General features: G+C 45.0%; 27 non-coding genes and 4 pseudogenes across 27 annotated transcripts; all 31 read left to right on the top strand.

Annotated features, from left to right (window-relative positions):
- The first annotated feature begins 14 nt into the window (after positions 1 to 14).
- Positions 15 to 155, top strand: LOC143486507 (U1 spliceosomal RNA; annotated as a pseudogene).
- Positions 156 to 781: 626 nt separating this feature from the next.
- Positions 782 to 945, top strand: LOC143486240 (U1 spliceosomal RNA). The gene has a single exon (XR_013123234.1). It is a non-coding gene; the product is annotated as a U1 spliceosomal RNA (small nuclear RNA).
- Positions 946 to 1,571: 626 nt separating this feature from the next.
- Positions 1,572 to 1,735, top strand: LOC143486415 (U1 spliceosomal RNA). Its single transcript, XR_013123405.1, has one exon. It is a non-coding gene; the product is annotated as a U1 spliceosomal RNA (small nuclear RNA).
- Positions 1,736 to 2,361: 626 nt separating this feature from the next.
- LOC143486239 (U1 spliceosomal RNA) lies at positions 2,362 to 2,525 on the top strand. The gene has a single exon (XR_013123233.1). It is a non-coding gene; the product is annotated as a U1 spliceosomal RNA (small nuclear RNA).
- Positions 2,526 to 3,151: 626 nt separating this feature from the next.
- Positions 3,152 to 3,315, top strand: LOC143486238 (U1 spliceosomal RNA). Its single transcript, XR_013123232.1, has one exon. It is a non-coding gene; the product is annotated as a U1 spliceosomal RNA (small nuclear RNA).
- A 626-nt stretch (positions 3,316 to 3,941) lies between these two features.
- Positions 3,942 to 4,105, top strand: LOC143486237 (U1 spliceosomal RNA). Its single transcript, XR_013123231.1, has one exon. It is a non-coding gene; the product is annotated as a U1 spliceosomal RNA (small nuclear RNA).
- Positions 4,106 to 4,731: 626 nt separating this feature from the next.
- On the top strand, positions 4,732 to 4,895 carry LOC143486414 (U1 spliceosomal RNA). The gene has a single exon (XR_013123404.1). It is a non-coding gene; the product is annotated as a U1 spliceosomal RNA (small nuclear RNA).
- Positions 4,896 to 5,521: 626 nt separating this feature from the next.
- Positions 5,522 to 5,685, top strand: LOC143486236 (U1 spliceosomal RNA). Its single transcript, XR_013123230.1, has one exon. It is a non-coding gene; the product is annotated as a U1 spliceosomal RNA (small nuclear RNA).
- A 626-nt stretch (positions 5,686 to 6,311) lies between these two features.
- On the top strand, positions 6,312 to 6,475 carry LOC143486235 (U1 spliceosomal RNA). Its single transcript, XR_013123229.1, has one exon. It is a non-coding gene; the product is annotated as a U1 spliceosomal RNA (small nuclear RNA).
- Positions 6,476 to 7,101: 626 nt separating this feature from the next.
- On the top strand, positions 7,102 to 7,265 carry LOC143486234 (U1 spliceosomal RNA). The gene has a single exon (XR_013123228.1). It is a non-coding gene; the product is annotated as a U1 spliceosomal RNA (small nuclear RNA).
- A 626-nt stretch (positions 7,266 to 7,891) lies between these two features.
- On the top strand, positions 7,892 to 8,032 carry LOC143486506 (U1 spliceosomal RNA; annotated as a pseudogene).
- Positions 8,033 to 8,658: 626 nt separating this feature from the next.
- Positions 8,659 to 8,822, top strand: LOC143486413 (U1 spliceosomal RNA). The gene has a single exon (XR_013123403.1). It is a non-coding gene; the product is annotated as a U1 spliceosomal RNA (small nuclear RNA).
- A 626-nt stretch (positions 8,823 to 9,448) lies between these two features.
- On the top strand, positions 9,449 to 9,612 carry LOC143486233 (U1 spliceosomal RNA). The gene has a single exon (XR_013123227.1). It is a non-coding gene; the product is annotated as a U1 spliceosomal RNA (small nuclear RNA).
- Positions 9,613 to 10,238: 626 nt separating this feature from the next.
- On the top strand, positions 10,239 to 10,402 carry LOC143486476 (U1 spliceosomal RNA). The gene has a single exon (XR_013123463.1). It is a non-coding gene; the product is annotated as a U1 spliceosomal RNA (small nuclear RNA).
- Positions 10,403 to 11,028: 626 nt separating this feature from the next.
- Positions 11,029 to 11,192, top strand: LOC143486232 (U1 spliceosomal RNA). The gene has a single exon (XR_013123226.1). It is a non-coding gene; the product is annotated as a U1 spliceosomal RNA (small nuclear RNA).
- Positions 11,193 to 11,818: 626 nt separating this feature from the next.
- On the top strand, positions 11,819 to 11,982 carry LOC143486411 (U1 spliceosomal RNA). The gene has a single exon (XR_013123401.1). It is a non-coding gene; the product is annotated as a U1 spliceosomal RNA (small nuclear RNA).
- Positions 11,983 to 12,608: 626 nt separating this feature from the next.
- On the top strand, positions 12,609 to 12,772 carry LOC143486231 (U1 spliceosomal RNA). The gene has a single exon (XR_013123225.1). It is a non-coding gene; the product is annotated as a U1 spliceosomal RNA (small nuclear RNA).
- Positions 12,773 to 13,398: 626 nt separating this feature from the next.
- LOC143486229 (U1 spliceosomal RNA) lies at positions 13,399 to 13,562 on the top strand. Its single transcript, XR_013123223.1, has one exon. It is a non-coding gene; the product is annotated as a U1 spliceosomal RNA (small nuclear RNA).
- Positions 13,563 to 14,188: 626 nt separating this feature from the next.
- On the top strand, positions 14,189 to 14,329 carry LOC143486504 (U1 spliceosomal RNA; annotated as a pseudogene).
- A 626-nt stretch (positions 14,330 to 14,955) lies between these two features.
- On the top strand, positions 14,956 to 15,119 carry LOC143486410 (U1 spliceosomal RNA). The gene has a single exon (XR_013123400.1). It is a non-coding gene; the product is annotated as a U1 spliceosomal RNA (small nuclear RNA).
- A 626-nt stretch (positions 15,120 to 15,745) lies between these two features.
- Positions 15,746 to 15,909, top strand: LOC143486228 (U1 spliceosomal RNA). The gene has a single exon (XR_013123222.1). It is a non-coding gene; the product is annotated as a U1 spliceosomal RNA (small nuclear RNA).
- A 626-nt stretch (positions 15,910 to 16,535) lies between these two features.
- On the top strand, positions 16,536 to 16,676 carry LOC143486503 (U1 spliceosomal RNA; annotated as a pseudogene).
- Positions 16,677 to 17,302: 626 nt separating this feature from the next.
- On the top strand, positions 17,303 to 17,466 carry LOC143486409 (U1 spliceosomal RNA). Its single transcript, XR_013123399.1, has one exon. It is a non-coding gene; the product is annotated as a U1 spliceosomal RNA (small nuclear RNA).
- Positions 17,467 to 18,092: 626 nt separating this feature from the next.
- LOC143486227 (U1 spliceosomal RNA) lies at positions 18,093 to 18,256 on the top strand. Its single transcript, XR_013123221.1, has one exon. It is a non-coding gene; the product is annotated as a U1 spliceosomal RNA (small nuclear RNA).
- A 626-nt stretch (positions 18,257 to 18,882) lies between these two features.
- LOC143486226 (U1 spliceosomal RNA) lies at positions 18,883 to 19,046 on the top strand. The gene has a single exon (XR_013123220.1). It is a non-coding gene; the product is annotated as a U1 spliceosomal RNA (small nuclear RNA).
- A 626-nt stretch (positions 19,047 to 19,672) lies between these two features.
- On the top strand, positions 19,673 to 19,836 carry LOC143486225 (U1 spliceosomal RNA). The gene has a single exon (XR_013123219.1). It is a non-coding gene; the product is annotated as a U1 spliceosomal RNA (small nuclear RNA).
- Positions 19,837 to 20,462: 626 nt separating this feature from the next.
- LOC143486224 (U1 spliceosomal RNA) lies at positions 20,463 to 20,626 on the top strand. The gene has a single exon (XR_013123218.1). It is a non-coding gene; the product is annotated as a U1 spliceosomal RNA (small nuclear RNA).
- A 626-nt stretch (positions 20,627 to 21,252) lies between these two features.
- LOC143486384 (U1 spliceosomal RNA) lies at positions 21,253 to 21,416 on the top strand. The gene has a single exon (XR_013123375.1). It is a non-coding gene; the product is annotated as a U1 spliceosomal RNA (small nuclear RNA).
- A 626-nt stretch (positions 21,417 to 22,042) lies between these two features.
- LOC143486223 (U1 spliceosomal RNA) lies at positions 22,043 to 22,206 on the top strand. The gene has a single exon (XR_013123217.1). It is a non-coding gene; the product is annotated as a U1 spliceosomal RNA (small nuclear RNA).
- Positions 22,207 to 22,832: 626 nt separating this feature from the next.
- On the top strand, positions 22,833 to 22,996 carry LOC143486222 (U1 spliceosomal RNA). The gene has a single exon (XR_013123216.1). It is a non-coding gene; the product is annotated as a U1 spliceosomal RNA (small nuclear RNA).
- A 3,334-nt stretch (positions 22,997 to 26,330) lies between these two features.
- Positions 26,331 to 26,491, top strand: LOC143486513 (U1 spliceosomal RNA). Its single transcript, XR_013123482.1, has one exon. It is a non-coding gene; the product is annotated as a U1 spliceosomal RNA (small nuclear RNA).
- The last annotated feature ends 350 nt before the right edge of the window (positions 26,492 to 26,841 follow it).

The raw sequence follows: 26,841 nt of genomic DNA, 5'->3' as shown, positions 1-26,841 counted from the left end.
TGCATTTCCAAGTCATACTTACCTGAAGGTGGTTCGCCCAAGGTGAGGCTCAGCCATTGCACTCAGGCTGTGCTGACCCTTGCGAATTCCCCAAATGCGGGAATCTCGACTGCATAATTTCTGGTAGTGGGGGACTGCGTTCGCGCTCTCCCCTGATACATTTTGTGGAAAAAAAGAAGAAATAAAACAAACAATGATTACAATTTGCTTCACAGTAGCTTCTCAGTGCTTGAGCTCCACCTGTTGGTATGGCATTATAGACAGTGTGGGTAGACAGGTTTAGTTGTATTTTGCCTGAAATGCAGTATATTTATGTACACACTTAAACATTTCATTCTTTCCTATTTCCTACATTGATCAAAGCATTTAAAAGACTGGGGCTTTCCATGATGTTCTATGTGAACAAGATCTAATCCATCACAGAATCAGTCATGGCTTTATTCATTCTATTCGATCTCTAAACCTAGCTAGGAGCATAAAAAGCCTTAAAACTGTTGACAAACGGCAGAAGGAGTCTTGCCAGCGACGGCAAAATCAATACGCACTGGGTGCTTCTAGAGCGGGCTACACGTAAGGACTCTTGTCCTTTGCTGAGTTTGACGTGCAAGACCAAAATGTTTTCCAATCATTTTCCCTTTCCTGTAATCAAGTGCCCGCCCATTGCCCTGCAACCCCGCCCCCTGTCTGTCAGGCCCTGACCCGCCCTCCCCTCTGCCCATGTTTTCCTTTTCCTGTGTTCTGACAAGGGGAAAGGGTTCTTGTACAGCTGCATTTCCAAGTCATACTTACCTGGCAGGGGTGAGACCATGATCAGGAAGGTGGTTCGCCCAAGGTGAGGCTCAGCCATTGCACTCAGGCTGTGCTGACCCTTGCGAATTCCCCAAATGCGGGAATCTCGACTGCATAATTTCTGGTAGTGGGGGACTGCGTTCGCGCTCTCCCCTGATACATTTTGTGGAAAAAAAGAAGAAATAAAACAAGCAATTATTACAATTTGCTTCACAGTAGCTTCTCAGTGCTTGAGCTCCACCTGTTGGTATGGCATTATAGACAGTGTGGGTAGACAGGTTTAGTTGTATTTTGCCTGAAATGCAGTATATTTATGTACACACTTAAACGTTTCATTCTTTCCTATTTCCTACATTGATCAAAGCATTTAAAAGACTGGGGCTTTTCATGATGTTCTATGTGAACAAGATCTAATCCATCACAGAATCAGTCATGGCTTTATTCATTCTATTCGATCTCTAAACCTAGCTAGGAGCATAAAAAGCCTTAAAACTGTTGACAAACGGCAGAAGGAGTCTTGCCAGCGACGGCAAAATCAATACGCACTGGGTGCTTCTAGAGCGGGCTACACGTAAGGACTCTTGTCCTTTGCTGAGTTTGACGTGCAAGACCAAAATGTTTTCCAATCATTTTCCCTTTCCTGTAATCAAGTGCCCGCCCATTGCCCTGCAACCCCGCCCCCTGTCTGTCAGGCCCTGACCCGCCCTCCCCTCTGCCCATGTTTTCCTTTTCCTGTGTTCTGACAAGGGGAAAGGGTTCTTGTACAGCTGCATTTCCAAGTCATACTTACCTGGCAGGGGTGAGACCATGATCAGGAAGGTGGTTCGCCCAAGGTGAGGCTCAGCCATTGCACTCAGGCTGTGCTGACCCTTGCGAATTCCCCAAATGCGGGAATCTCGACTGCATAATTTCAGGTAGTGGGGGACTGCGTTCGCGCTCTCCCCTGATACATTTTGTGGAAAAAAAGAAGAAATAAAACAAGCAATTATTACAATTTGCTTCACAGTAGCTTCTCAGTGCTTGAGCTCCACCTGTTGGTATGGCATTATAGACAGTGTGGGTAGACAGGTTTAGTTGTATTTTGCCTGAAATGCAGTATATTTATGTACACACTTAAACGTTTCATTCTTTCCTATTTCCTACATTGATCAAAGCATTTAAAAGACTGGGGCTTTCCATGATGTTCTATGTGAACAAGATCTAATCCATCACAGAATCAGTCATGGCTTTATTCATTCTATTCGATCTCTAAACCTAGCTAGGAGCATAAAAAGCCTTAAAACTGTTGACAAACGGCAGAAGGAGTCTTGCCAGCGACGGCAAAATCAATACGCACTGGGTGCTTCTAGAGCGGGCTACACGTAAGGACTCTTGTCCTTTGCTGAGTTTGACGTGCAAGACCAAAATGTTTTCCAATCATTTTCCCTTTCCTGTAATCAAGTGCCCGCCCATTGCCCTGCAACCCCGCCCCCTGTCTGTCAGGCCCTGACCCGCCCTCCCCTCTGCCCATGTTTTCCTTTTCCTGTGTTCTGACAAGGGGAAAGGGTTCTTGTACAGCTGCATTTCCAAGTCATACTTACCTGGCAGGGGTGAGACCATGATCAGGAAGGTGGTTCGCCCAAGGTGAGGCTCAGCCATTGCACTCAGGCTGTGCTGACCCTTGCGAATTCCCCAAATGCGGGAATCTCGACTGCATAATTTCTGGTAGTGGGGGACTGCGTTCGCGCTCTCCCCTGATACATTTTGTGGAAAAAAAGAAGAAATAAAACAAGCAATGATTACAATTTGCTTCACAGTAGCTTCTCAGTGCTTGAGCTCCACCTGTTGGTATGGCATTATAGACAGTGTGGGTAGACAGGTTTAGTTGTATTTTGCCTGAAATGCAGTATATTTATGTACACACTTAAACGTTTCATTCTTTCCTATTTCCTACATTGATCAAAGCATTTAAAAGACTGGGGCTTTCCATGATGTTCTATGTGAACAAGATCTAATCCATCACAGAATCAGTCATGGCTTTATTCATTCTATTCGATCTCTAAACCTAGCTAGGAGCATAAAAAGCCTTAAAACTGTTGACAAACGGCAGAAGGAGTCTTGCCAGCGACGGCAAAATCAATACGCACTGGGTGCTTCTAGAGCGGGCTACACGTAAGGACTCTTGTCCTTTGCTGAGTTTGACGTGCAAGACCAAAATGTTTTCCAATCATTTTCCCTTTCCTGTAATCAAGTGCCCGCCCATTGCCCTGCAACCCCGCCCCCTGTCTGTCAGGCCCTGACCCGCCCTCCCCTCTGCCCATGTTTTCCTTTTCCTGTGTTCTGACAAGGGGAAAGGGTTCTTGTACAGCTGCATTTCCAAGTCATACTTACCTGGCAGGGGTGAGACCATGATCAGGAAGGTGGTTCGCCCAAGGTGAGGCTCAGCCATTGCACTCAGGCTGTGCTGACCCTTGCGAATTCCCCAAATGCGGGAATCTCGACTGCATAATTTCTGGTAGTGGGGGACTGCGTTCGCGCTCTCCCCTGATACATTTTGTGGAAAAAAAGAAGAAATAAAACAAGCAATTATTACAATTTGCTTCACAGTAGCTTCTCAGTGCTTGAGCTCCACCTGTTGGTATGGCATTATAGACAGTGTGGGTAGACAGGTTTAGTTGTATTTTGCCTGAAATGCAGTATATTTATGTACACACTTAAACGTTTCATTCTTTCCTATTTCCTACATTGATCAAAGCATTTAAAAGACTGGGGCTTTCCATGATGTTCTATGTGAACAAGATCTAATCCATCACAGAATCAGTCATGGCTTTATTCATTCTATTCGATCTCTAAACCTAGCTAGGAGCATAAAAAGCCTTAAAACTGTTGACAAACGGCAGAAGGAGTCTTGCCAGCGACGGCAAAATCAATACGCACTGGGTGCTTCTAGAGCGGGCTACACGTAAGGACTCTTGTCCTTTGCTGAGTTTGACGTGCAAGACCAAAATGTTTTCCAATCATTTTCCCTTTCCTGTAATCAAGTGCCCGCCCATTGCCCTGCAACCCCGCCCCCTGTCTGTCAGGCCCTGACCCGCCCTCCCCTCTGCCCATGTTTTCCTTTTCCTGTGTTCTGACAAGGGGAAAGGGTTCTTGTACAGCTGCATTTCCAAGTCATACTTACCTGGCAGGGGTGAGACCATGATCAGGAAGGTGGTTCGCCCAAGGTGAGGCTCAGCCATTGCACTCAGGCTGTGCTGACCCTTGCGAATTCCCCAAATGCGGGAATCTCGACTGCATAATTTCTGGTAGTGGGGGACTGCGTTCGCGCTCTCCCCTGATACATTTTGTGGAAAAAAAGAAGAAATAAAACAAGCAATGATTACAATTTGCTTCACAGTAGCTTCTCAGTGCTTGAGCTCCACCTGTTGGTATGGCATTATAGACAGTGTGGGTAGACAGGTTTAGTTGTATTTTGCCTGAAATGCAGTATATTTATGTACACACTTAAACGTTTCATTCTTTCCTATTTCCTACATTGATCAAAGCATTTAAAAGACTGGGGCTTTCCATGATGTTCTATGTGAACAAGATCTAATCCATCACAGAATCAGTCATGGCTTTATTCATTCTATTCGATCTCTAAACCTAGCTAGGAGCATAAAAAGCCTTAAAACTGTTGACAAACGGCAGAAGGAGTCTTGCCAGCGACGGCAAAATCAATACGCACTGGGTGCTTCTAGAGCGGGCTACACGTAAGGACTCTTGTCCTTTGCTGAGTTTGACGTGCAAGACCAAAATGTTTTCCAATCATTTTCCCTTTCCTGTAATCAAGTGCCCGCCCATTGCCCTGCAACCCCGCCCCCTGTCTGTCAGGCCCTGACCCGCCCTCCCCTCTGCCCATGTTTTCCTTTTCCTGTGTTCTGACAAGGGGAAAGGGTTCTTGTACAGCTGCATTTCCAAGTCATACTTACCTGGCAGGGGTGAGACCATGATCAGGAAGGTGGTTCGCCCAAGGTGAGGCTCAGCCATTGCACTCAGGCTGTGCTGACCCTTGCGAATTCCCCAAATGCGGGAATCTCGACTGCATAATTTCAGGTAGTGGGGGACTGCGTTCGCGCTCTCCCCTGATACATTTTGTGGAAAAAAAGAAGAAATAAAACAAGCAATTATTACAATTTGCTTCACAGTAGCTTCTCAGTGCTTGAGCTCCACCTGTTGGTATGGCATTATAGACAGTGTGGGTAGACAGGTTTAGTTGTATTTTGCCTGAAATGCAGTATATTTATGTACACACTTAAACGTTTCATTCTTTCCTATTTCCTACATTGATCAAAGCATTTAAAAGACTGGGGCTTTCCATGATGTTCTATGTGAACAAGATCTAATCCATCACAGAATCAGTCATGGCTTTATTCATTCTATTCGATCTCTAAACCTAGCTAGGAGCATAAAAAGCCTTAAAACTGTTGACAAACGGCAGAAGGAGTCTTGCCAGCGACGGCAAAATCAATACGCACTGGGTGCTTCTAGAGCGGGCTACACGTAAGGACTCTTGTCCTTTGCTGAGTTTGACGTGCAAGACCAAAATGTTTTCCAATCATTTTCCCTTTCCTGTAATCAAGTGCCCGCCCATTGCCCTGCAACCCCGCCCCCTGTCTGTCAGGCCCTGACCCGCCCTCCCCTCTGCCCATGTTTTCCTTTTCCTGTGTTCTGACAAGGGGAAAGGGTTCTTGTACAGCTGCATTTCCAAGTCATACTTACCTGGCAGGGGTGAGACCATGATCAGGAAGGTGGTTCGCCCAAGGTGAGGCTCAGCCATTGCACTCAGGCTGTGCTGACCCTTGCGAATTCCCCAAATGCGGGAATCTCGACTGCATAATTTCTGGTAGTGGGGGACTGCGTTCGCGCTCTCCCCTGATACATTTTGTGGAAAAAAAGAAGAAATAAAACAAGCAATTATTACAATTTGCTTCACAGTAGCTTCTCAGTGCTTGAGCTCCACCTGTTGGTATGGCATTATAGACAGTGTGGGTAGACAGGTTTAGTTGTATTTTGCCTGAAATGCAGTATATTTATGTACACACTTAAACATTTCATTCTTTCCTATTTCCTACATTGATCAAAGCATTTAAAAGACTGGGGCTTTCCATGATGTTCTATGTGAACAAGATCTAATCCATCACAGAATCAGTCATGGCTTTATTCATTCTATTCGATCTCTAAACCTAGCTAGGAGCATAAAAAGCCTTAAAACTGTTGACAAACGGCAGAAGGAGTCTTGCCAGCGACGGCAAAATCAATACGCACTGGGTGCTTCTAGAGCGGGCTACACGTAAGGACTCTTGTCCTTTGCTGAGTTTGACGTGCAAGACCAAAATGTTTTCCAATCATTTTCCCTTTCCTGTAATCAAGTGCCCGCCCATTGCCCTGCAACCCCGCCCCCTGTCTGTCAGGCCCTGACCCGCCCTCCCCTCTGCCCATGTTTTCCTTTTCCTGTGTTCTGACAAGGGGAAAGGGTTCTTGTACAGCTGCATTTCCAAGTCATACTTACCTGGCAGGGGTGAGACCATGATCAGGAAGGTGGTTCGCCCAAGGTGAGGCTCAGCCATTGCACTCAGGCTGTGCTGACCCTTGCGAATTCCCCAAATGCGGGAATCTCGACTGCATAATTTCTGGTAGTGGGGGACTGCGTTCGCGCTCTCCCCTGATACATTTTGTGGAAAAAAAGAAGAAATAAAACAAGCAATTATTACAATTTGCTTCACAGTAGCTTCTCAGTGCTTGAGCTCCACCTGTTGGTATGGCATTATAGACAGTGTGGGTAGACAGGTTTAGTTGTATTTTGCCTGAAATGCAGTATATTTATGTACACACTTAAACGTTTCATTCTTTCCTATTTCCTACATTGATCAAAGCATTTAAAAGACTGGGGCTTTTCATGATGTTCTATGTGAACAAGATCTAATCCATCACAGAATCAGTCATGGCTTTATTCATTCTATTCGATCTCTAAACCTAGCTAGGAGCATAAAAAGCCTTAAAACTGTTGACAAACGGCAGAAGGAGTCTTGCCAGCGACGGCAAAATCAATACGCACTGGGTGCTTCTAGAGCGGGCTACACGTAAGGACTCTTGTCCTTTGCTGAGTTTGACGTGCAAGACCAAAATGTTTTCCAATCATTTTCCCTTTCCTGTAATCAAGTGCCCGCCCATTGCCCTGCAACCCCGCCCCCTGTCTGTCAGGCCCTGACCCGCCCTCCCCTCTGCCCATGTTTTCCTTTTCCTGTGTTCTGACAAGGGGAAAGGGTTCTTGTACAGCTGCATTTCCAAGTCATACTTACCTGGCAGGGGTGAGACCATGATCAGGAAGGTGGTTCGCCCAAGGTGAGGCTCAGCCATTGCACTCAGGCTGTGCTGACCCTTGCGAATTCCCCAAATGCGGGAATCTCGACTGCATAATTTCTGGTAGTGGGGGACTGCGTTCGCGCTCTCCCCTGATACATTTTGTGGAAAAAAAGAAGAAATAAAACAAGCAATTATTACAATTTGCTTCACAGTAGCTTCTCAGTGCTTGAGCTCCACCTGTTGGTATGGCATTATAGACAGTGTGGGTAGACAGGTTTAGTTGTATTTTGCCTGAAATGCAGTATATTTATGTACACACTTAAACGTTTCATTCTTTCCTATTTCCTACATTGATCAAAGCATTTAAAAGACTGGGGCTTTTCATGATGTTCTATGTGAACAAGATCTAATCCATCACAGAATCAGTCATGGCTTTATTCATTCTATTCGATCTCTAAACCTAGCTAGGAGCATAAAAAGCCTTAAAACTGTTGACAAACGGCAGAAGGAGTCTTGCCAGCGACGGCAAAATCAATACGCACTGGGTGCTTCTAGAGCGGGCTACACGTAAGGACTCTTGTCCTTTGCTGAGTTTGACGTGCAAGACCAAAATGTTTTCCAATCATTTTCCCTTTCCTGTAATCAAGTGCCCGCCCATTGCCCTGCAACCCCGCCCCCTGTCTGTCAGGCCCTGACCCGCCCTCCCCTCTGCCCATGTTTTCCTTTTCCTGTGTTCTGACAAGGGGAAAGGGTTCTTGTACAGCTGCATTTCCAAGTCATACTTACCTGAAGGTGGTTCGCCCAAGGTGAGGCTCAGCCATTGCACTCAGGCTGTGCTGACCCTTGCGAATTCCCCAAATGCGGGAATCTCGACTGCATAATTTCTGGTAGTGGGGGACTGCGTTCGCGCTCTCCCCTGATACATTTTGTGGAAAAAAAGAAGAAATAAAACAAACAATGATTACAATTTGCTTCACAGTAGCTTCTCAGTGCTTGAGCTCCACCTGTTGGTATGGCATTATAGACAGTGTGGGTAGACAGGTTTAGTTGTATTTTGCCTGAAATGCAGTATATTTATGTACACACTTAAACATTTCATTCTTTCCTATTTCCTACATTGATCAAAGCATTTAAAAGACTGGGGCTTTCCATGATGTTCTATGTGAACAAGATCTAATCCATCACAGAATCAGTCATGGCTTTATTCATTCTATTCGATCTCTAAACCTAGCTAGGAGCATAAAAAGCCTTAAAACTGTTGACAAACGGCAGAAGGAGTCTTGCCAGCGACGGCAAAATCAATACGCACTGGGTGCTTCTAGAGCGGGCTACACGTAAGGACTCTTGTCCTTTGCTGAGTTTGACGTGCAAGACCAAAATGTTTTCCAATCATTTTCCCTTTCCTGTAATCAAGTGCCCGCCCATTGCCCTGCAACCCCGCCCCCTGTCTGTCAGGCCCTGACCCGCCCTCCCCTCTGCCCATGTTTTCCTTTTCCTGTGTTCTGACAAGGGGAAAGGGTTCTTGTACAGCTGCATTTCCAAGTCATACTTACCTGGCAGGGGTGAGACCATGATCAGGAAGGTGGTTCGCCCAAGGTGAGGCTCAGCCATTGCACTCAGGCTGTGCTGACCCTTGCGAATTCCCCAAATGCGGGAATCTCGACTGCATAATTTCAGGTAGTGGGGGACTGCGTTCGCGCTCTCCCCTGATACATTTTGTGGAAAAAAAGAAGAAATAAAACAAGCAATTATTACAATTTGCTTCACAGTAGCTTCTCAGTGCTTGAGCTCCACCTGTTGGTATGGCATTATAGACAGTGTGGGTAGACAGGTTTAGTTGTATTTTGCCTGAAATGCAGTATATTTATGTACACACTTAAACGTTTCATTCTTTCCTATTTCCTACATTGATCAAAGCATTTAAAAGACTGGGGCTTTCCATGATGTTCTATGTGAACAAGATCTAATCCATCACAGAATCAGTCATGGCTTTATTCATTCTATTCGATCTCTAAACCTAGCTAGGAGCATAAAAAGCCTTAAAACTGTTGACAAACGGCAGAAGGAGTCTTGCCAGCGACGGCAAAATCAATACGCACTGGGTGCTTCTAGAGCGGGCTACACGTAAGGACTCTTGTCCTTTGCTGAGTTTGACGTGCAAGACCAAAATGTTTTCCAATCATTTTCCCTTTCCTGTAATCAAGTGCCCGCCCATTGCCCTGCAACCCCGCCCCCTGTCTGTCAGGCCCTGACCCGCCCTCCCCTCTGCCCATGTTTTCCTTTTCCTGTGTTCTGACAAGGGGAAAGGGTTCTTGTACAGCTGCATTTCCAAGTCATACTTACCTGGCAGGGGTGAGACCATGATCAGGAAGGTGGTTCGCCCAAGGTGAGGCTCAGCCATTGCACTCAGGCTGTGCTGACCCTTGCGAATTCCCCAAATGCGGGAATCTCGACTGCATAATTTCTGGTAGTGGGGGACTGCGTTCGCGCTCTCCCCTGATACATTTTGTGGAAAAAAAGAAGAAATAAAACAAGCAATGATTACAATTTGCTTCACAGTAGCTTCTCAGTGCTTGAGCTCCACCTGTTGGTATGGCATTATAGACAGTGTGGGTAGACAGGTTTAGTTGTATTTTGCCTGAAATGCAGTATATTTATGTACACACTTAAACGTTTCATTCTTTCCTATTTCCTACATTGATCAAAGCATTTAAAAGACTGGGGCTTTCCATGATGTTCTATGTGAACAAGATCTAATCCATCACAGAATCAGTCATGGCTTTATTCATTCTATTCGATCTCTAAACCTAGCTAGGAGCATAAAAAGCCTTAAAACTGTTGACAAACGGCAGAAGGAGTCTTGCCAGCGACGGCAAAATCAATACGCACTGGGTGCTTCTAGAGCGGGCTACACGTAAGGACTCTTGTCCTTTGCTGAGTTTGACGTGCAAGACCAAAATGTTTTCCAATCATTTTCCCTTTCCTGTAATCAAGTGCCCGCCCATTGCCCTGCAACCCCGCCCCCTGTCTGTCAGGCCCTGACCCGCCCTCCCCTCTGCCCATGTTTTCCTTTTCCTGTGTTCTGACAAGGGGAAAGGGTTCTTGTACAGCTGCATTTCCAAGTCATACTTACCTGGCAGGGGTGAGACCATGATCAGGAAGGTGGTTCGCCCAAGGTGAGGCTCAGCCATTGCACTCAGGCTGTGCTGACCCTTGCGAATTCCCCAAATGCGGGAATCTCCACTGCATAATTTCTGGTAGTGGGGGACTGCGTTCGCGCTCTCCCCTGATACATTTTGTGGAAAAAAAGAAGAAATAAAACAAGCAATTATTACAATTTGCTTCACAGTAGCTTCTCAGTGCTTGAGCTCCACCTGTTGGTATGGCATTATAGACAGTGTGGGTAGACAGGTTTAGTTGTATTTTGCCTGAAATGCAGTATATTTATGTACACACTTAAACGTTTCATTCTTTCCTATTTCCTACATTGATCAAAGCATTTAAAAGACTGGGGCTTTCCATGATGTTCTATGTGAACAAGATCTAATCCATCACAGAATCAGTCATGGCTTTATTCATTCTATTCGATCTCTAAACCTAGCTAGGAGCATAAAAAGCCTTAAAACTGTTGACAAACGGCAGAAGGAGTCTTGCCAGCGACGGCAAAATCAATACGCACTGGGTGCTTCTAGAGCGGGCTACACGTAAGGACTCTTGTCCTTTGCTGAGTTTGACGTGCAAGACCAAAATGTTTTCCAATCATTTTCCCTTTCCTGTAATCAAGTGCCCGCCCATTGCCCTGCAACCCCGCCCCCTGTCTGTCAGGCCCTGACCCGCCCTCCCCTCTGCCCATGTTTTCCTTTTCCTGTGTTCTGACAAGGGGAAAGGGTTCTTGTACAGCTGCATTTCCAAGTCATACTTACCTGGCAGGGGTGAGACCATGATCAGGAAGGTGGTTCGCCCAAGGTGAGGCTCAGCCATTGCACTCAGGCTGTGCTGACCCTTGCGAATTCCCCAAATGCGGGAATCTCGACTGCATAATTTCTGGTAGTGGGGGACTGCGTTCGCGCTCTCCCCTGATACATTTTGTGGAAAAAAAGAAGAAATAAAACAAGCAATGATTACAATTTGCTTCACAGTAGCTTCTCAGTGCTTGAGCTCCACCTGTTGGTATGGCATTATAGACAGTGTGGGTAGACAGGTTTAGTTGTATTTTGCCTGAAATGCAGTATATTTATGTACACACTTAAACGTTTCATTCTTTCCTATTTCCTACATTGATCAAAGCATTTAAAAGACTGGGGCTTTCCATGATGTTCTATGTGAACAAGATCTAATCCATCACAGAATCAGTCATGGCTTTATTCATTCTATTCGATCTCTAAACCTAGCTAGGAGCATAAAAAGCCTTAAAACTGTTGACAAACGGCAGAAGGAGTCTTGCCAGCGACGGCAAAATCAATACGCACTGGGTGCTTCTAGAGCGGGCTACACGTAAGGACTCTTGTCCTTTGCTGAGTTTGACGTGCAAGACCAAAATGTTTTCCAATCATTTTCCCTTTCCTGTAATCAAGTGCCCGCCCATTGCCCTGCAACCCCGCCCCCTGTCTGTCAGGCCCTGACCCGCCCTCCCCTCTGCCCATGTTTTCCTTTTCCTGTGTTCTGACAAGGGGAAAGGGTTCTTGTACAGCTGCATTTCCAAGTCATACTTACCTGGCAGGGGTGAGACCATGATCAGGAAGGTGGTTCGCCCAAGGTGAGGCTCAGCCATTGCACTCAGGCTGTGCTGACCCTTGCGAATTCCCCAAATGCGGGAATCTCGACTGCATAATTTCAGGTAGTGGGGGACTGCGTTCGCGCTCTCCCCTGATACATTTTGTGGAAAAAAAGAAGAAATAAAACAAGCAATTATTACAATTTGCTTCACAGTAGGTTCTCAGTGCTTGAGCTCCACCTGTTGGTATGGCATTATAGACAGTGTGGGTAGACAGGTTTAGTTGTATTTTGCCTGAAATGCAGTATATTTATGTACACACTTAAACGTTTCATTCTTTCCTATTTCCTACATTGATCAAAGCATTTAAAAGACTGGGGCTTTCCATGATGTTCTATGTGAACAAGATCTAATCCATCACAGAATCAGTCATGGCTTTATTCATTCTATTCGATCTCTAAACCTAGCTAGGAGCATAAAAAGCCTTAAAACTGTTGACAAACGGCAGAAGGAGTCTTGCCAGCGACGGCAAAATCAATACGCACTGGGTGCTTCTAGAGCGGGCTACACGTAAGGACTCTTGTCCTTTGCTGAGTTTGACGTGCAAGACCAAAATGTTTTCCAATCATTTTCCCTTTCCTGTAATCAAGTGCCCGCCCATTGCCCTGCAACCCCGCCCCCTGTCTGTCAGGCCCTGACCCGCCCTCCCCTCTGCCCATGTTTTCCTTTTCCTGTGTTCTGACAAGGGGAAAGGGTTCTTGTACAGCTGCATTTCCAAGTCATACTTACCTGGCAGGGGTGAGACCATGATCAGGAAGGTGGTTCGCCCAAGGTGAGGCTCAGCCATTGCACTCAGGCTGTGCTGACCCTTGCGAATTCCCCAAATGCGGGAATCTCGACTGCATAATTTCTGGTAGTGGGGGACTGCGTTCGCGCTCTCCCCTGATACATTTTGTGGAAAAAAAGAAGAAATAAAACAAGCAATTATTACAATTTGCTTCACAGTAGCTTCTCAGTGCTTGAGCTCCACCTGTTGGTATGGCATTATAGACAGTGTGGGTAGACAGGTTTAGTTGTATTTTGCCTGAAATGCAGTATATTTATGTACACACTTAAACGTTTCATTCTTTCCTATTTCCTACATTGATCAAAGCATTTAAAAGACTGGGGCTTTTCATGATGTTCTATGTGAACAAGATCTAATCCATCACAGAATCAGTCATGGCTTTATTCATTCTATTCGATCTCTAAACCTAGCTAGGAGCATAAAAAGCCTTAAAACTGTTGACAAACGGCAGAAGGAGTCTTGCCAGCGACGGCAAAATCAATACGCACTGGGTGCTTCTAGAGCGGGCTACACGTAAGGACTCTTGTCCTTTGCTGAGTTTGACGTGCAAGACCAAAATGTTTTCCAATCATTTTCCCTTTCCTGTAATCAAGTGCCCGCCCATTGCCCTGCAACCCCGCCCCCTGTCTGTCAGGCCCTGACCCGCCCTCCCCTCTGCCCATGTTTTCCTTTTCCTGTGTTCTGACAAGGGGAAAGGGTTCTTGTACAGCTGCATTTCCAAGTCATACTTACCTGGCAGGGGTGAGACCATGATCAGGAAGGTGGTTCGCCCAAGGTGAGGCTCAGCCATTGCACTCAGGCTGTGCTGACCCTTGCGAATTCCCCAAATGCGGGAATCTCGACTGCATAATTTCTGGTAGTGGGGGACTGCGTTCGCGCTCTCCCCTGATACATTTTGTGGAAAAAAAGAAGAAATAAAACAAGCAATTATTACAATTTGCTTCACAGTAGCTTCTCAGTGCTTGAGCTCCACCTGTTGGTATGGCATTATAGACAGTGTGGGTAGACAGGTTTAGTTGTATTTTGCCTGAAATGCAGTATATTTATGTACACACTTAAACGTTTCATTCTTTCCTATTTCCTACATTGATCAAAGCATTTAAAAGACTGGGGCTTTTCATGATGTTCTATGTGAACAAGATCTAATCCATCACAGAATCAGTCATGGCTTTATTCATTCTATTCGATCTCTAAACCTAGCTAGGAGCATAAAAAGCCTTAAAACTGTTGACAAACGGCAGAAGGAGTCTTGCCAGCGACGGCAAAATCAATACGCACTGGGTGCTTCTAGAGCGGGCTACACGTAAGGACTCTTGTCCTTTGCTGAGTTTGACGTGCAAGACCAAAATGTTTTCCAATCATTTTCCCTTTCCTGTAATCAAGTGCCCGCCCATTGCCCTGCAACCCCGCCCCCTGTCTGTCAGGCCCTGACCCGCCCTCCCCTCTGCCCATGTTTTCCTTTTCCTGTGTTCTGACAAGGGGAAAGGGTTCTTGTACAGCTGCATTTCCAAGTCATACTTACCTGAAGGTGGTTCGCCCAAGGTGAGGCTCAGCCATTGCACTCAGGCTGTGCTGACCCTTGCGAATTCCCCAAATGCGGGAATCTCGACTGCATAATTTCTGGTAGTGGGGGACTGCGTTCGCGCTCTCCCCTGATACATTTTGTGGAAAAAAAGAAGAAATAAAACAAACAATGATTACAATTTGCTTCACAGTAGCTTCTCAGTGCTTGAGCTCCACCTGTTGGTATGGCATTATAGACAGTGTGGGTAGACAGGTTTAGTTGTATTTTGCCTGAAATGCAGTATATTTATGTACACACTTAAACATTTCATTCTTTCCTATTTCCTACATTGATCAAAGCATTTAAAAGACTGGGGCTTTCCATGATGTTCTATGTGAACAAGATCTAATCCATCACAGAATCAGTCATGGCTTTATTCATTCTATTCGATCTCTAAACCTAGCTAGGAGCATAAAAAGCCTTAAAACTGTTGACAAACGGCAGAAGGAGTCTTGCCAGCGACGGCAAAATCAATACGCACTGGGTGCTTCTAGAGCGGGCTACACGTAAGGACTCTTGTCCTTTGCTGAGTTTGACGTGCAAGACCAAAATGTTTTCCAATCATTTTCCCTTTCCTGTAATCAAGTGCCCGCCCATTGCCCTGCAACCCCGCCCCCTGTCTGTCAGGCCCTGACCCGCCCTCCCCTCTGCCCATGTTTTCCTTTTCCTGTGTTCTGACAAGGGGAAAGGGTTCTTGTACAGCTGCATTTCCAAGTCATACTTACCTGGCAGGGGTGAGACCATGATCAGGAAGGTGGTTCGCCCAAGGTGAGGCTCAGCCATTGCACTCAGGCTGTGCTGACCCTTGCGAATTCCCCAAATGCGGGAATCTCGACTGCATAATTTCAGGTAGTGGGGGACTGCGTTCGCGCTCTCCCCTGATACATTTTGTGGAAAAAAAGAAGAAATAAAACAAGCAATTATTACAATTTGCTTCACAGTAGCTTCTCAGTGCTTGAGCTCCACCTGTTGGTATGGCATTATAGACAGTGTGGGTAGACAGGTTTAGTTGTATTTTGCCTGAAATGCAGTATATTTATGTACACACTTAAACGTTTCATTCTTTCCTATTTCCTACATTGATCAAAGCATTTAAAAGACTGGGGCTTTCCATGATGTTCTATGTGAACAAGATCTAATCCATCACAGAATCAGTCATGGCTTTATTCATTCTATTCGATCTCTAAACCTAGCTAGGAGCATAAAAAGCCTTAAAACTGTTGACAAACGGCAGAAGGAGTCTTGCCAGCGACGGCAAAATCAATACGCACTGGGTGCTTCTAGAGCGGGCTACACGTAAGGACTCTTGTCCTTTGCTGAGTTTGACGTGCAAGACCAAAATGTTTTCCAATCATTTTCCCTTTCCTGTAATCAAGTGCCCGCCCATTGCCCTGCAACCCCGCCCCCTGTCTGTCAGGCCCTGACCCGCCCTCCCCTCTGCCCATGTTTTCCTTTTCCTGTGTTCTGACAAGGGGAAAGGGTTCTTGTACAGCTGCATTTCCAAGTCATACTTACCTGGCAGGGGTGAGACCATGATCAGGAAGGTGGTTCGCCCAAGGTGAGGCTCAGCCATTGCACTCAGGCTGTGCTGACCCTTGCGAATTCCCCAAATGCGGGAATCTCGACTGCATAATTTCTGGTAGTGGGGGACTGCGTTCGCGCTCTCCCCTGATACATTTTGTGGAAAAAAAGAAGAAATAAAACAAGCAATTATTACAATTTGCTTCACAGTAGCTTCTCAGTGCTTGAGCTCCACCTGTTGGTATGGCATTATAGACAGTGTGGGTAGACAGGTTTAGTTGTATTTTGCCTGAAATGCAGTATATTTATGTACACACTTAAACGTTTCATTCTTTCCTATTTCCTACATTGATCAAAGCATTTAAAAGACTGGGGCTTTTCATGATGTTCTATGTGAACAAGATCTAATCCATCACAGAATCAGTCATGGCTTTATTCATTCTATTCGATCTCTAAACCTAGCTAGGAGCATAAAAAGCCTTAAAACTGTTGACAAACGGCAGAAGGAGTCTTGCCAGCGACGGCAAAATCAATACGCACTGGGTGCTTCTAGAGCGGGCTACACGTAAGGACTCTTGTCCTTTGCTGAGTTTGACGTGCAAGACCAAAATGTTTTCCAATCATTTTCCCTTTCCTGTAATCAAGTGCCCGCCCATTGCCCTGCAACCCCGCCCCCTGTCTGTCAGGCCCTGACCCGCCCTCCCCTCTGCCCATGTTTTCCTTTTCCTGTGTTCTGACAAGGGGAAAGGGTTCTTGTACAGCTGCATTTCCAAGTCATACTTACCTGAAGGTGGTTCGCCCAAGGTGAGGCTCAGCCATTGCACTCAGGCTGTGCTGACCCTTGCGAATTCCCCAAATGCGGGAATCTCGACTGCATAATTTCTGGTAGTGGGGGACTGCGTTCGCGCTCTCCCCTGATACATTTTGTGGAAAAAAAGAAGAAATAAAACAAACAATGATTACAATTTGCTTCACAGTAGCTTCTCAGTGCTTGAGCTCCACCTGTTGGTATGGCATTATAGACAGTGTGGGTAGACAGGTTTAGTTGTATTTTGCCTGAAATGCAGTATATTTATGTACACACTTAAACATTTCATTCTTTCCTATTTCCTACATTGATCAAAGCATTTAAAAGACTGGGGCTTTCCATGATGTTCTATGTGAACAAGATCTAATCCATCACAGAATCAGTCATGGCTTTATTCATTCTATTCGATCTCTAAACCTAGCTAGGAGCATAAAAAGCCTTAAAACTGTTGACAAACGGCAGAAGGAGTCTTGCCAGCGACGGCAAAATCAATACGCACTGGGTGCTTCTAGAGCGGGCTACACGTAAGGACTCTTGTCCTTTGCTGAGTTTGACGTGCAAGACCAAAATGTTTTCCAATCATTTTCCCTTTCCTGTAATCAAGTGCCCGCCCATTGCCCTGCAACCCCGCCCCCTGTCTGTCAGGCCCTGACCCGCCCTCCCCTCTGCCCATGTTTTCCTTTTCCTGTGTTCTGACAAGGGGAAAGGGTTCTTGTACAGCTGCATTTCCAAGTCATACTTACCTGGCAGGGGTGAGACCATGATCAGGAAGGTGGTTCGCCCAAGGTGAGGCTCAGCCATTGCACTCAGGCTGTGCTGACCCTTGCGAATTCCCCAAATGCGGGAATCTCGACTGCATAATTTCAGGTAGTGGGGGACTGCGTTCGCGCTCTCCCCTGATACATTTTGTGGAAAAAAAGAAGAAATAAAACAAGCAATTATTACAATTTGCTTCACAGTAGCTTCTCAGTGCTTGAGCTCCACCTGTTGGTATGGCATTATAGACAGTGTGGGTAGACAGGTTTAGTTGTATTTTGCCTGAAATGCAGTATATTTATGTACACACTTAAACGTTTCATTCTTTCCTATTTCCTACATTGATCAAAGCATTTAAAAGACTGGGGCTTTCCATGATGTTCTATGTGAACAAGATCTAATCCATCACAGAATCAGTCATGGCTTTATTCATTCTATTCGATCTCTAAACCTAGCTAGGAGCATAAAAAGCCTTAAAACTGTTGACAAACGGCAGAAGGAGTCTTGCCAGCGACGGCAAAATCAATACGCACTGGGTGCTTCTAGAGCGGGCTACACGTAAGGACTCTTGTCCTTTGCTGAGTTTGACGTGCAAGACCAAAATGTTTTCCAATCATTTTCCCTTTCCTGTAATCAAGTGCCCGCCCATTGCCCTGCAACCCCGCCCCCTGTCTGTCAGGCCCTGACCCGCCCTCCCCTCTGCCCATGTTTTCCTTTTCCTGTGTTCTGACAAGGGGAAAGGGTTCTTGTACAGCTGCATTTCCAAGTCATACTTACCTGGCAGGGGTGAGACCATGATCAGGAAGGTGGTTCGCCCAAGGTGAGGCTCAGCCATTGCACTCAGGCTGTGCTGACCCTTGCGAATTCCCCAAATGCGGGAATCTCGACTGCATAATTTCTGGTAGTGGGGGACTGCGTTCGCGCTCTCCCCTGATACATTTTGTGGAAAAAAAGAAGAAATAAAACAAGCAATTATTACAATTTGCTTCACAGTAGCTTCTCAGTGCTTGAGCTCCACCTGTTGGTATGGCATTATAGACAGTGTGGGTAGACAGGTTTAGTTGTATTTTGCCTGAAATGCAGTATATTTATGTACACACTTAAACATTTCATTCTTTCCTATTTCCTACATTGATCAAAGCATTTAAAAGACTGGGGCTTTCCATGATGTTCTATGTGAACAAGATCTAATCCATCACAGAATCAGTCATGGCTTTATTCATTCTATTCGATCTCTAAACCTAGCTAGGAGCATAAAAAGCCTTAAAACTGTTGACAAACGGCAGAAGGAGTCTTGCCAGCGACGGCAAAATCAATACGCACTGGGTGCTTCTAGAGCGGGCTACACGTAAGGACTCTTGTCCTTTGCTGAGTTTGACGTGCAAGACCAAAATGTTTTCCAATCATTTTCCCTTTCCTGTAATCAAGTGCCCGCCCATTGCCCTGCAACCCCGCCCCCTGTCTGTCAGGCCCTGACCCGCCCTCCCCTCTGCCCATGTTTTCCTTTTCCTGTGTTCTGACAAGGGGAAAGGGTTCTTGTACAGCTGCATTTCCAAGTCATACTTACCTGGCAGGGGTGAGACCATGATCAGGAAGGTGGTTCGCCCAAGGTGAGGCTCAGCCATTGCACTCAGGCTGTGCTGACCCTTGCGAATTCCCCAAATGCGGGAATCTCGACTGCATAATTTCTGGTAGTGGGGGACTGCGTTCGCGCTCTCCCCTGATACATTTTGTGGAAAAAAAGAAGAAATAAAACAAGCAATTATTACAATTTGCTTCACAGTAGCTTCTCAGTGCTTGAGCTCCACCTGTTGGTATGGCATTATAGACAGTGTGGGTAGACAGGTTTAGTTGTATTTTGCCTGAAATGCAGTATATTTATGTACACACTTAAACGTTTCATTCTTTCCTATTTCCTACATTGATCAAAGCATTTAAAAGACTGGGGCTTTTCATGATGTTCTATGTGAACAAGATCTAATCCATCACAGAATCAGTCATGGCTTTATTCATTCTATTCGATCTCTAAACCTAGCTAGGAGCATAAAAAGCCTTAAAACTGTTGACAAACGGCAGAAGGAGTCTTGCCAGCGACGGCAAAATCAATACGCACTGGGTGCTTCTAGAGCGGGCTACACGTAAGGACTCTTGTCCTTTGCTGAGTTTGACGTGCAAGACCAAAATGTTTTCCAATCATTTTCCCTTTCCTGTAATCAAGTGCCCGCCCATTGCCCTGCAACCCCGCCCCCTGTCTGTCAGGCCCTGACCCGCCCTCCCCTCTGCCCATGTTTTCCTTTTCCTGTGTTCTGACAAGGGGAAAGGGTTCTTGTACAGCTGCATTTCCAAGTCATACTTACCTGGCAGGGGTGAGACCATGATCAGGAAGGTGGTTCGCCCAAGGTGAGGCTCAGCCATTGCACTCAGGCTGTGCTGACCCTTGCGAATTCCCCAAATGCGGGAATCTCGACTGCATAATTTCTGGTAGTGGGGGACTGCGTTCGCGCTCTCCCCTGATACATTTTGTGGAAAAAAAGAAGAAATAAAACAAGCAATTATTACAATTTGCTTCACAGTAGCTTCTCAGTGCTTGAGCTCCACCTGTTGGTATGGCATTATAGACAGTGTGGGTAGACAGGTTTAGTTGTATTTTGCCTGAAATGCAGTATATTTATGTACACACTTAAACGTTTCATTCTTTCCTATTTCCTACATTGATCAAAGCATTTAAAAGACTGGGGCTTTCCATGATGTTCTATGTGAACAAGATCTAATCCATCACAGAATCAGTCATGGCTTTATTCATTCTATTCGATCTCTAAACCTAGCTAGGAGCATAAAAAGCCTTAAAACTGTTGACAAACGGCAGAAGGAGTCTTGCCAGCGACGGCAAAATCAATACGCACTGGGTGCTTCTAGAGCGGGCTACACGTAAGGACTCTTGTCCTTTGCTGAGTTTGACGTGCAAGACCAAAATGTTTTCCAATCATTTTCCCTTTCCTGTAATCAAGTGCCCGCCCATTGCCCTGCAACCCCGCCCCCTGTCTGTCAGGCCCTGACCCGCCCTCCCCTCTGCCCATGTTTTCCTTTTCCTGTGTTCTGACAAGGGGAAAGGGTTCTTGTACAGCTGCATTTCCAAGTCATACTTACCTGGCAGGGGTGAGACCATGATCAGGAAGGTGGTTCGCCCAAGGTGAGGCTCAGCCATTGCACTCAGGCTGTGCTGACCCTTGCGAATTCCCCAAATGCGGGAATCTCGACTGCATAATTTCTGGTAGTGGGGGACTGCGTTCGCGCTCTCCCCTGATACATTTTGTGGAAAAAAAGAAGAAATAAAACAAGCAATGATTACAATTTGCTTCACAGTAGCTTCTCAGTGCTTGAGCTCCACCTGTTGGTATGGCATTATAGACAGTGTGGGTAGACAGGTTTAGTTGTATTTTGCCTGAAATGCAGTATATTTATGTACACACTTAAACGTTTCATTCTTTCCTATTTCCTACATTGATCAAAGCATTTAAAAGACTGGGGCTTTCCATGATGTTCTATGTGAACAAGATCTAATCCATCACAGAATCAGTCATGGCTTTATTCATTCTATTCGATCTCTAAACCTAGCTAGGAGCATAAAAAGCCTTAAAACTGTTGACAAACGGCAGAAGGAGTCTTGCCAGCGACGGCAAAATCAATACGCACTGGGTGCTTCTAGAGCGGGCTACACGTAAGGACTCTTGTCCTTTGCTGAGTTTGACGTGCAAGACCAAAATGTTTTCCAATCATTTTCCCTTTCCTGTAATCAAGTGCCCGCCCATTGCCCTGCAACCCCGCCCCCTGTCTGTCAGGCCCTGACCCGCCCTCCCCTCTGCCCATGTTTTCCTTTTCCTGTGTTCTGACAAGGGGAAAGGGTTCTTGTACAGCTGCATTTCCAAGTCATACTTACCTGGCAGGGGTGAGACCATGATCAGGAAGGTGGTTCGCCCAAGGTGAGGCTCAGCCATTGCACTCAGGCTGTGCTGACCCTTGCGAATTCCCCAAATGCGGGAATCTCGACTGCATAATTTCTGGTAGTGGGGGACTGTGTTCGCGCTCTCCCCTGATACATTTTGTGGAAAAAAAGAAGAAATAAAACAAGCAATTATTACAATTTGCTTCACAGTAGCTTCTCAGTGCTTGAGCTCCACCTGTTGGTATGGCATTATAGACAGTGTGGGTAGACAGGTTTAGTTGTATTTTGCCTGAAATGCAGTATATTTATGTACACACTTAAACGTTTCATTCTTTCCTATTTCCTACATTGATCAAAGCATTTAAAAGACTGGGGCTTTCCATGATGTTCTATGTGAACAAGATCTAATCCATCACAGAATCAGTCATGGCTTTATTCATTCTATTCGATCTCTAAACCTAGCTAGGAGCATAAAAAGCCTTAAAACTGTTGACAAACGGCAGAAGGAGTCTTGCCAGCGACGGCAAAATCAATACGCACTGGGTGCTTCTAGAGCGGGCTACACGTAAGGACTCTTGTCCTTTGCTGAGTTTGACGTGCAAGACCAAAATGTTTTCCAATCATTTTCCCTTTCCTGTAATCAAGTGCCCGCCCATTGCCCTGCAACCCCGCCCCCTGTCTGTCAGGCCCTGACCCGCCCTCCCCTCTGCCCATGTTTTCCTTTTCCTGTGTTCTGACAAGGGGAAAGGGTTCTTGTACAGCTGCATTTCCAAGTCATACTTACCTGGCAGGGGTGAGACCATGATCAGGAAGGTGGTTCGCCCAAGGTGAGGCTCAGCCATTGCACTCAGGCTGTGCTGACCCTTGCGAATTCCCCAAATGCGGGAATCTCGACTGCATAATTTCTGGTAGTGGGGGACTGCGTTCGCGCTCTCCCCTGATACATTTTGTGGAAAAAAAGAAGAAATAAAACAAGCAATGATTACAATTTGCTTCACAGTAGCTTCTCAGTGCTTGAGCTCCACCTGTTGGTATGGCATTATAGACAGTGTGGGTAGACAGGTTTAGTTGTATTTTGCCTGAAATGCAGTATATTTATGTACACACTTAAACGTTTCATTCTTTCCTATTTCCTACATTGATCAAAGCATTTAAAAGACTGGGGCTTTCCATGATGTTCTATGTGAACAAGATCTAATCCATCACAGAATCAGTCATGGCTTTATTCATTCTATTCGATCTCTAAACCTAGCTAGGAGCATAAAAAGCCTTAAAACTGTTGACAAACGGCAGAAGGAGTCTTGCCAGCGACGGCAAAATCAATACGCACTGGGTGCTTCTAGAGCGGGCTACACGTAAGGACTCTTGTCCTTTGCTGAGTTTGACGTGCAAGACCAAAATGTTTTCCAATCATTTTCCCTTTCCTGTAATCAAGTGCCCGCCCATTGCCCTGCAACCCCGCCCCCTGTCTGTCAGGCCCTGACCCGCCCTCCCCTCTGCCCATGTTTTCCTTTTCCTGTGTTCTGACAAGGGGAAAGGGTTCTTGTACAGCTGCATTTCCAAGTCATACTTACCTGGCAGGGGTGAGACCATGATCAGGAAGGTGGTTCGCCCAAGGTGAGGCTCAGCCATTGCACTCAGGCTGTGCTGACCCTTGCGAATTCCCCAAATGCGGGAATCTCGACTGCATAATTTCTGGTAGTGGGGGACTGCGTTCGCGCTCTCCCCTGATACATTTTGTGGAAAAAAAGAAGAAATAAAACAAGCAATGATTACAATTTGCTTCACAGTAGCTTCTCAGTGCTTGAGCTCCACCTGTTGGTATGGCATTATAGACAGTGTGGGTAGACAGGTTTAGTTGTATTTTGCCTGAAATGCAGTATATTTATGTACACACTTAAACGTTTCATTCTTTCCTATTTCCTACATTGATCAAAGCATTTAAAAGACTGGGGCTTTCCATGATGTTCTATGTGAACAAGATCTAATCCATCACAGAATCAGTCATGGCTTTATTCATTCTATTCGATCTCTAAACCTAGCTAGGAGCATAAAAAGCCTTAAAACTGTTGACAAACGGCAGAAGGAGTCTTGCCAGCGACGGCAAAATCAATACGCACTGGGTGCTTCTAGAGCGGGCTACACGTAAGGACTCTTGTCCTTTGCTGAGTTTGACGTGCAAGACCAAAATGTTTTCCAATCATTTTCCCTTTCCTGTAATCAAGTGCCCGCCCATTGCCCTGCAACCCCGCCCCCTGTCTGTCAGGCCCTGACCCGCCCTCCCCTCTGCCCATGTTTTCCTTTTCCTGTGTTCTGACAAGGGGAAAGGGTTCTTGTACAGCTGCATTTCCAAGTCATACTTACCTGGCAGGGGTGAGACCATGATCAGCAGGGTCGGCGCTAGGGGGGGGCAGAGTGGGGCATTGCCCCCCCAAATTGTGTCTTTGCCCCCCCAAGCACAATGCAAGCAACGGCTTTTTTTATTATCTCTGAACCAATCACAAAAATGCATTTTGCTTTACAGCGTGAAGATATTTCCTTGCTTATTCCTGATTGGCTCTTTGAGTCATATAAAAATCAGCAGACCGCCCCAAACGGTTCAGTTCGGCAGTATATGTTCTGTTAGTGTGAGTGAAAGACAGGTATACTGGTAAACACTCTTCTGAGTTTAAACTGACTTCCACATGGTAAAATTTGCTTAACTGTGGTTTTTCGTTGCTTTAATGTTACTCACCTCTTACATAGGTGTTGCTTAAATTATTTTATTAGCCGTTAGCGGTTAGGCTAACTTGGTTCTCCTAAACCTGCGCGAACTGCGGAAGCGTTTAAATACTTGCCGCGCAGTGTTGTCCGAAACTATATGTGGTAATAAAAAACAGGGGAATTAACATTTACCTGACGAATTTTAATGTTGCTTTTTCAGATTTGAAAAGTGCTGGAATTTAGGCTAAAGTACTTGAAAATGTTGAAATTGTAACTACTTCGTTTAACAACAAATATCTGTCTGAATGAACAGTTCTCTTGTCTTAGGTTAACAAATACGAGCCTCTTGTTATTCCAGGACGAAACATGAGAGAACGTGAAGACGTTAAGATTGGGCGTTTTGAAAGTGTAATTAAAAAAGCGAATTATTTTGAGTATATGTATAAATATTTAACTTAATTAAGTTTAACGTGCTGAGAAATATTGAACTGGACCTTTAAAGTTAGGTACAAGTGCTTTAATTCCACCTTGTATAGGTGTATGAACCCGGCAAACATGACATTGTTCATTGCGCTGAGGCGCGGCGCGCGCGAAGTTACAAAATTCGAGAGGTGCACGACAGCGCGCCAGGCTGCTCTTTCCCCCGTGCAAGCCGTCGCGGCTCATGGTTTAAACCACATATGTCAAAGTCAAGGCCCGCGAATTGATTATCTATGGCCCCCTGGATGATATTTAATTACTATTAGAACCGGCCCGCAGGCCACAGCCGCCCGATGGTGTTTTGTACGCACAAACACTACATTCCCCACAATGCAACGGTAGCCCGCGAAGTCACTGCAGCGCGAAGCGTCGCGAGGGTCCGCGCGGCGAAAATGACGTAATCGCAGTGGCTCCGCCAGCGCAATGAACAAAGTCATGTTTGCAGGGTTCATACACCTTTATAAGGTGGAATTCAAGAACTTGTACGTCACTTTAAAGGTCCATTTCAATATTTTCCAGCACGTTAAACTTAAATATGTTAAATATTTATACATATACTCGAAATAATTCGCTTTTTATTCACATTATTTAATGGTTGTTTATTTTCCCCAATCTTAACGTCTTCACGTTCTCTCATGTTTCGTCCTGGAATTACAAGAGGCTTGTATTTGTTAACCTAAGACAAGAGAACTGTTCATTCAGACAGATATTTGTTGTGAAACGAAGTAGTTACAATTTCAACATTTTCAGGTACTTTAGCCTAAATGCCAGCACTTTTCAAACCTGCAACACAAAGCAACATTAAAATTCGGAGTCGCGCAATATGGTCACTCGCGAAAGTATAAACCTAAATCAGCAGTCAGAGCAGACATCAACGTTCAGCTATCCCCCTTCTCAAAAATGACTAAACGTAAGGTGGACACTGAGAACGGGTTTCAAGCCAGGTGGGAGGCAGAGTACATGTTCACGGAGGTAAAAGGTAAACCTGTGTGTCTTCTGTGTGTCTTCATGTGATTTTTCTTTGAAGGAAGTTTGCTTTTATCTGTTTGCCTGTTGAAAAATGTTTTCACTTGAAATTACTGACAGATCCATAAGAAAATATTGCTTTATTCATTTAAACATTAAATAATATACACTGTGTTAGGTCTTGGTTCAATAGGCTATGTGCAATCATTTCAATATGTTTTAATAAACATTGAACCAGTCCGGCCCTCGGCTTGTAGCAAATTTGTTTTTTTGGCCCTCGGTGTATTTGACTTTGACATCCCTGGTTTAAACGATTCCTCGCCATCACAGCCAGTATTGTTATACTGTGCATAAATACCGCATTGTACCAGTACGTTTCATAACATCAATAAAAACTTCAATACTTTACCAGATTTTTGACCATTAAAGTGCAGTAGATAGATTTCTTATTTTATGTACTTTCATATTTTTTTCTTTTTCAAAATAGAAATGTGACGAATACTCCCTTTTATAACAGAATTTGTATTATTTTGTTTTCTTTATATTTTAATTTCCCAGTAATATAAATATTCTCACTCATTCCTATTTCCATGTTTGAATATTCTCAGTCTGTGTATAGGTACATTTGTCAGCCTTTCAAGAAATAGAGTTGTTCTATTAGTAATGGCAGTATTGAAATGAAATACAATTAGATAATCTTTGTTCTCCATTTACATAATCAACATGTATTTTTTAATCATTGTGTTTTAAGTTTTAAGTTCGAAAATGCATTTTTATTTCTTTACCTAATACATCACTTTAAGCCAGTATCAATAGTCATCATTCATGCACAAATCAAGCCTTGAATATATTTGTGGCTTCATAAACATGACTATCAACATGCCCCCTCATTATGTTTTACTGCCCCCCCAAGCAAAGCAGTCCAGAACCGGGGCTGATGATCAGGAAGGTGGTTCGCCCAAGGTGAGGCTCAGCCATTGCACTCAGGCTGTGCTGACCCTTGCGAATTCCCCAAATGCGGGAATCTCGACTGCATAATTTCTGGTAGTGGGGGACTGCGTTCGCGCTCTCCCCTGATACATTTTGTGGAAAAAAAGAAGAAATAAAACAAGCAATTATTACAATTTGCTTCACAGTAGCTTCTCAGGGCTTGAGCTCCACCTGTTGGTATGGCATTATAGACAGTGTGGGTAGACAGGTTTAGTTGTATTTTGCCTGAAATGCAGTATATTTATGTACACACTTAAACGTTTCATTCTTTCCTATTTCCTACATTGATCAAAGCATTTAAAAGACTGGGGCTTTTCATGATGTTCTATGTGAACAAGATCTAATCCATCACAGAATCAGTCATGGCTTTATTCATTCTATTCGATCTCTAAACCTAGCTAGGAGCATAAAAAGCCTTAAAACTGTTGACAAACGG

Source organism: Brachyhypopomus gauderio, unplaced genomic scaffold, assembly GCF_052324685.1.
Source record: "Brachyhypopomus gauderio isolate BG-103 unplaced genomic scaffold, BGAUD_0.2 sc44, whole genome shotgun sequence".
Lineage (NCBI taxonomy): Eukaryota > Metazoa > Chordata > Actinopteri > Gymnotiformes > Hypopomidae > Brachyhypopomus > Brachyhypopomus gauderio.
This window is presented reverse-complemented; position numbering and strand designations above follow the sequence as displayed.